Source organism: Vombatus ursinus, unplaced genomic scaffold, assembly GCF_900497805.2.
Source record: "Vombatus ursinus unplaced genomic scaffold, bare-nosed wombat genome assembly UNPS02014174.1, whole genome shotgun sequence".
NCBI lineage: Eukaryota > Metazoa > Chordata > Mammalia > Diprotodontia > Vombatidae > Vombatus > Vombatus ursinus.
The window spans coordinates 772,130-778,129 of NW_020953952.1; the positions used below are offsets into that span (position 1 = coordinate 772,130).

At 36.8% G+C, this 6,000-nt stretch overlaps 1 pseudogene; it reads right to left on the reverse strand.

Moving 5' to 3' along the window:
- Window positions 1–4,775: 4,775 nt before the first annotated feature.
- Window positions 4,776–5,717, reverse strand: LOC114041462 (annotated as a pseudogene).
- Window positions 5,718–6,000: the final 283 nt, after the last annotated feature.

The following is a 6,000-nucleotide window of genomic DNA, read 5'->3' on the forward strand; positions in this document are numbered from 1 at the left end:
AAGAAAGACATTGTCATCTCCCTCCTCTACCAACAAGTCCCAACTGCAGATACAAATAATGAAAGAGATAAAACACTTAAAATGGAGTGTGCTCTGAATTATGACTGTGGCTACTTAACTGAGGTTATTTCCTAAAACATCATGCTCCTCTAAAACCAGCTTGGCCTCAGGATACCAATGATACGTGCCTTGGCAAGGAAAAGGACCCTTGGCTCGAAATCCTCTTTGCTGCATAAACCTCTTGTGAGCTATATATTTGACTAAGATTCATTTAATTGCTGTGTATAAACTTTGGTCCATTTTATTATTTCAAAGATATTTTGAAGGTGTTAATTTTACAAGGATCCCTTTCCCATTGAACTTTGATTAAGTCCTTCACTTCAAATACTCAGTTATAATTCTATCTTTGATATTTTTTTGTTTGACATTGGGTTTTGTCACAGACCTATGTGTCAGTCATGCAAATGATATCATCTTGGTATATAGCTAGACTCTGGGCAGAGATTACTCATTACCGCCTATATGATGTACCTCATGTCATGATAGATATTGGCCTTTCAGGTTCTGAGGGAAATAGTCTGTGCCTCTGGCCTTCTTCTGCCTAGGATCTCAGGTGAATCTCAGATTTCATTAGGGCATGATTTATATTTTTCTAGTTCTCTCACTGAGACATATCATCTTAATGATCTTGAGGAAATCTACAGCAAGAAGGGCTTGCTGGCACAGTATCCTGGCTGCTGCATCATCTACAACCATGATAACTGATCCTCTCCTATGCTCCAGTTTCAACACTTTAAATAATAAATTGGGTCCTTAATCAACATGGACAAGCTCCTATATGAATGATGATTTCTCAACTCCCATTTGTCAATGGTTTTTCTTCCTGTTTTTACAACACACACCAGAGCCCCCAGATGAATTGGCTATCTAGGAGTTTTGGACAAGATAGGCTAGCCTTTATGAAGAGCCTGGGTAGCCTCTACAAAGCACATCAAAAATTATTACACTTCTAGGGAGTCATTGAGCCTCTAGCAATGACTGCTGGACAATGAAACTGGCAGCAGGTATGAAGACACTTTTTCTCATTATTCAGGTATTATATGGACAATCAAATCAGAATACTATCCTCAATCCATATGAACCTCACAGTATCCTGGTCTTTGATATGATGGATTCACTTAAATCTTGAATTAAAACATCTCAGTCATTGACTACAACTCATCATGGATAGGCAGGTAAAATGTATTGTATGTGATTCTCAAATCATGACTACAATTGAAAAACCTCCAGTATATAACAGAATCCAGGTGGTTTATGCATAGAAAAAGCGATAGGAGGCTCACAATATACTTGTCCTGTACATGGTAAAGTTGTTCCATTAATACCATGTGACCTAATTAGAGATCTCATGTCTGAGGTCAAAATTTTAAAGGCATGACTGAGCCAGAAGGTCAGAAAACACATTCAGCCCAGTACAATATTGTCAGATCTAGGCTAGCTGTTGGTTGAGAAAATGGTTTGAGTCAGTCTATGTGTTTGTGAATATGAAGATATATATGCATGTATGTATCTGTGTGTATATATGTATGTATATGCATACACATATATGTGTGTGTGCCTAAAAGTGTAGGGAATAAATATAGAGTGTTGGACTTGCAATCAAGAAAACTTGGCTCCAATCTTTTCTCCATTTATGGGCTAGATTTCAGGAAAGTACTTAATTGCTTTAAGCCTGAGTTTCCCCATTTGTAAAATAGTGTTAATATATATATTCTGCTTATCTCAGAGGGTTGCTGTGAAGCTTTAATGAGATAATGTTTATGAACTTTATTTGAATGTCAGCAATTACTCACATTTTTTTCTTACATTTTTCTCAGTATTCTGATATAATCTATTTAAAAGGAAATATTAAAAAAAATAGAAAGTAAAAACAAAATAGAGCCTCTTCTAAGGCCATTTGCCTCTGCAAGGATACCATTGAGAGTTGGGATTCTCTGCAGCTCAGTGGGTCTGAGAGCAGCTGGGATGGTTAACGTTGAGGACCGGGTTTGTCAGTTCTTTTTTTTTTAAACAGATAAGAAAACAAAAGTGCACAATCATTGAAATCATTTCATAGAAAAGTCCATGTTTCTAAATATTGTAGTGAGGAAACTCTTATCAATGATGGAATTCTGTTTTCTAATCAGACCAGAGGAAATTGTATGCTGCAAGATTTGGGTGCAGCACTCATCCTGAACAAAAGTATAGGGTTTAGACAATTTAGAGAATTGTAAGTAATTTATTTTTAAACACATTTCATACCGAATCACTACGAAATTTCATAGTGACCTCACAATTCAGGACTTAATATATTCCTATTTATTTCAATATGCACAGTTCCTTCCCCCAAGAACCTGATGAAAAGTGTTCCCCAAGTCCTTTCTAATTGAAGAAAACTGAAGGACAGGCTGTGATGATTTAGATGCAACAACATGTCTTCTTCCTTGAGAGGAGGTTGGAAGAAGGAAGAGAAAATTCCAGAGGAAGATATTTATCAAAACATTCAAGGTATCTAGTTCTTTTTCTCTACACAAGCCAAGAATTTTCTCCCAACAATTTTTAATCCTGCTAAGCATTAAAATGAGATTTACAATATAAAGGAATTCAATTGGCACAAACATAAAGGCTTATATTTTAATTGCATAAAACAAACAAACAAATAAAAACTTTACTAGTGAACCATAAGAAAGATGTGGATGTTTAGGCTGGTGAAAATATGATATATTATTCAAGAAAAAAAATCATACTTTTAAAATCCAGCCTTATATGAATAAAGGTTGTACAAACCAAGAATGTCACTTGACCCAAGTAACCCTCTATAAATGCTGGAGTTAGCTACAAGGTGTTTTAGGTCCTCCTAGTCCTGGATCCACTCAAAGCAATCTTGTTTGTGGTTACAACATCAAGGGATTTTGACAAGTCTACTCCAGTTTATATTTTGGGTTCCCTTGTACCTTGGCTTATGTGGGCTTCATATGCAGGTACTCTTGTCTAAATCTTATATAATCTAAACCTTCCAGAACCTAGATAAGAGGGGGACAAAATACTTTCCTGTTTACTCTCCTCCACCAAATGACCAAATAGATTGTTTCCAAATCATTTTCAGATTTTGGGGTCTTTTCTTGCAATCAACAAGGCATTTCTTTGAAAAAAAAACTGGAATTTTTAGTGGATTCCAAATTCAAATGAAGGCATTGAAATGAAATGAGCTCTAAGGTCATCTAAGCTGGGGCAGCTAGGTGGTGCAGTGGATAGAGTGCCAGACCTGGAATCAGAAAGACTCATCTTCCTGAATTCAAATCTGGTCAACAGACACTTAAGAGCTATGTGACCCTGGACAAGTCACTTAACCAATTTGCCTCAGTTTCCTTTTCGGTAGAATAAGTTGAAGAAGGAAGTGGCAAACTGCTCCAGTATCTTTGCCAAGAAAACCCCAAAGGGGATCATTAAGAGTTGGACATGACTGAAAAAAGACTGAACAACAACAATCTCAAAATGTATCTAGTACATTATATCAACTAAGGAAGCTCTTGTGAGCTGTATTTAGAAAGTCATGGCATCCAAGTAGGACTTGATAGTCTGGGTTGCGTTTTGCCTTGTCCAAGCACCATGTGGAACATTGTCTTCAATTTTCAGTGTGAGAGTTTAGGATGGACATTGATAAGCTACAGAGAGAACAGAGGTAGGCAGCCTTTATATTGAATAAATAGAATCACTTGACTTGCGAAGAATGTTTAAGATGTTTTGTTACCACAAAGAATAGGTTCATGGCATCATAGATTTTGAAATGAAATGGACCTTAAAAATTATCTTATCAAGTCTGAACATTTTGCAGATGAGAAAAGCCAGAGAGGATGAACTTATTCCCCAAAATATCACAGTTCACAGGTAATTGACTTGGTATTTGAAAATAGGTACTCTCACAGTAGGGAGTGTCCTGAAAGGTTTAGTTCATTTTAAGCTTTAGAAACTTAAAAGTGCACTAAAACTTTTGGGACACCATCAATAAGCCATTGTTGTTCCTATTCCAGCACAAGAATGGAAGAATTGGGTCTGAAGGTAGCAGAGGGGATGGAAGCTTTGCTCAGGTGTTAGAATGATTGTCACAAAGAAGAGGGAATGGACTTATTCTTCTTGGTTACAGAGACAAGCAGAAGCAATGGATGGAGGTTAGGGAGGGGAAACTGAAGATATTGTAAGGAAAATGTTTTTTTAAATAATTAGAGATATTTGAAAGTAGAATGGCAATCCTGGTGGGTAGTAAAACTCTTGTGGTCATGTTATTTCCCTTAGTATAATGTAAGTACCGTGATTGTAAGAACTCTTCTTTTTTAATTTGCCTGTGTCTGCCCAATACCTAGCACAAGAGTTGGCTCCAGAATTTTATAAATGCTTGTAAGCTGATTGATTCTTTGACACAAGAAAACTTCAACCAAAGATGGGTTGCTCATTTCTCAGGTAAATAAAATATAGAATTTTATAGATGTTGTATTTACTAAGTCCTCTTTTAGCTCCTTTCAATCCGTAGATGCACAAAACCATGATTCACCAAAGTTTGACAATTAAAAACAAACAAAAATAATCATTCTCTTAATGCGTATTTGAAGTAATGTTTTTTATACAAAAAAAGAGGGGGATTGGGGAAAATTTGACTAAGAAATAAAGCAGAAGTTTGTTTGCTTCTAATAATACAGTGGAATCAAACACAATCTGGGACTCTAAGGAGACTGCTTACATCAATTTTGAAAGACTCTTTTCAATGCACCTTTCACCTCTTTGTTCCTCAAACTGTAGATCAATGGGTTAAGCATGGGGATGACCAGGGTATAAAACACAGAGGCCATCTTGTCTGTCTCAAAGGAGTGGCTAGAATGGGGCTGCAGGTACATGAAAAGAAGTGTTCCATAGAATATAACCACCCCTGTAAGGTGAGAGCCACAAGTGGAGAAGGCTTTGTGTCTGCCCTCTGAAGAGTTGATCCTGAGAATGGCCACAAGAATGAACATGTAGGAAATAAGGATAATCAAGAGGGAAGAAACCAAATTAGATGCAGCAAAGATCATAATGATTAATTCAATTTCACTGGTATCTGAACAGATAATAGATAATAAAGGGAGAGAATCACAATAGAAATGCGTTATTACATTTGATTTGCAGAAAGACAAATTAAAAATCTTAATTGTGACCAGTAGGCATGTAATGATGCTATAGAGGTATGAGATAGCCACCAAGATCCAACATGCCCTGTCTGACATGATGACCATGTAGAGGAGGGGCTTACAGATAGCCACATAGCGGTCATAGGCCATGGCTGACAGGATAAAAAATTCACTGTTGATAAATATCCCGTAGAAACCTAGCTGTGTTGCACATCCTTGGAAGGAAATGATGTTTTTCTCACCAATGAAACTGACCAGCATTTTTGGACCAATGTCTGTGGAATAACCAAGATCTACAAATGCCAGATGCCTGAGAAAGAAATACATGTGTGTTTGGAGGTAGGAATCAACAGTGGTTAGGATGATAAGGCCCAGATTCCCCACAACTGTGACCATGTAGTTGAGCAAAAACACAACAAAGAGTGGGACCTACAGCTCAGGATGATTTGTGATTCCCATGAGAATGAATTCAGTCACCTGGCTTCCTGTGGTTTCATTCCACTTGACGATTTCTTCCATCTAAGGAATGTAATCTGAGAATGAAAGGAAGAAGCCCTTCTGAGCACTCTTTGCATTATCAGTTAGGCAGTTAGCGGGTAGAAATGTCTTAGATAAGATGAGTAAGAACTTCCCCACCAAATTATAATGCACTTATATCATTTTCTCATATCATATCTTTTCAATATTCTGTCCCTAAGGGAAAGTGGTTATAGTTTTATTATACAAAGTCAGGAGCTATTTATAAAGTTCTGTAAAGTCAAGACATGAGAAAATATAATAGTAACCATAACTTTTAAAGTAT